We start from the raw sequence: 1,513 nt of genomic DNA, 5'->3' as shown, positions 1-1,513 counted from the left end.
TGAAGTTTGGATACATTGAAGTTTGTCAAAGATAAAGCCGAATACTGAATAAAGTACTGGTGCAAACATTGAAAAAAAAAACCGTTTTGTTTAACTTAACTTAGCATTTTTAGCTAACTCCTGGTATTCCTGTTTCACTTTAAAAAGACATTGAACATTTTTCCTTTTTTTAGTGGGTTTGCTGCCTCCTGTGGTCAGGTGGTGTCACTGAAATGAGTCTGAACAAAAGAGGAATTAACCACGTAGTTTACTGATGGAGCAACAACTGTCATTGTCAATATCAATATTCCAATACATGTGCATTTTAATGTACTACTATGATATTTTTTTTTTTGTCTTTTTGTCTTTTTTTATTTTTGGCAATTTTTTTAGTACTGTAACTTAGTAATATTATGCCGTGAAAAATTGCTTTTTCCTCTTCATCCTGGCAGTCGAGATTATTTCGTGACTTCTCGCGGCACATTTTTTAAATACATGTACCTGAGATCTTTTTCAAATATTAACACCACCACGCGTACCGCCTGGTCTTCGGTCAGAAAAAGAGTTTGGTGCTGCACGAAAGCTGAATTTCTTTAGCATGTTTAGCACTGTGCTGCTAATTCTATCCGTTTGTTAGGTACTAAGGTAATGAAGGCTAACTTCCAACATTTGTTTCCTTCAAGCCTTTTTCCTGGAGATTTTCCAGTAAAAGTTCGTGATTACTTAATATTTTTGTTTTTCATATCCTTTTTGACCATGTTTTCAAGCTATACTTCTCTTTTAGTATGTTTTGCATTTGTTTGTTTTTTTTCGATCTACATTTTTGTGGGACAATTAGGGCTGTCTTTCAGCTATTTTTTGGATTTTTTTTTCGAAATAGGCATTTAACTCCAACTTTGTGTTTTTTTCATTATTTTCTCTGAACAGAGAACAATGCGTTGAAATGCATTGTTTACTTATATGAAATCACGTATTGCATTTAAATGTGATTCCCTGTTAGTGCTGTTGCTGGGTGACGCTCACCCCTGCCCCCCTCCCCTCCGGAAAAGAATTACAGCACATGGTAATAAAACGGAGGTAAAATGAAAAGAGAATTTTGTTAGGTTCACTGAGAGCCTGGAGGCATCACAGAGATCTATACTTGCTGTGATGTCATCATATTTACCATCGATTTCTTCCATCTCTGCAACAGAAACGTAACATATTTCACCAGACTTTAAAGATACAAGTATACAGTTTCACCTTTGTGGTGTTTGAAATTATATGTGAAGCTAAATATTTTTTTGTGTATAGATGAAAACAGATTATTAATAATAATAATAATAATAATAATAATAATAATAATAATAATAATAATAATAATAATAATAATAATAATAATAATAATAATAATAATAATAATAATAATAATAATAATAATAATAATAATAATAATAATAATAATAATAATAATAATAATAATAATAATAATAATAATAATAATAATAATAATAATAATAATAATAATAATAATAATAATAATAATAATAATAAT

The sequence above is a fragment of the Cynoglossus semilaevis genome, chromosome 15 (assembly GCF_000523025.1).
Source record: "Cynoglossus semilaevis isolate Cse_v1.0 chromosome 15, Cse_v1.0, whole genome shotgun sequence".
In the NCBI taxonomy this organism is placed as follows: Eukaryota; Metazoa; Chordata; class Actinopteri; order Pleuronectiformes; family Cynoglossidae; genus Cynoglossus; species Cynoglossus semilaevis.
The sequence above is the reverse complement of the archived record's forward strand: the minus strand, read 5'-3'. Positions refer to the sequence as shown.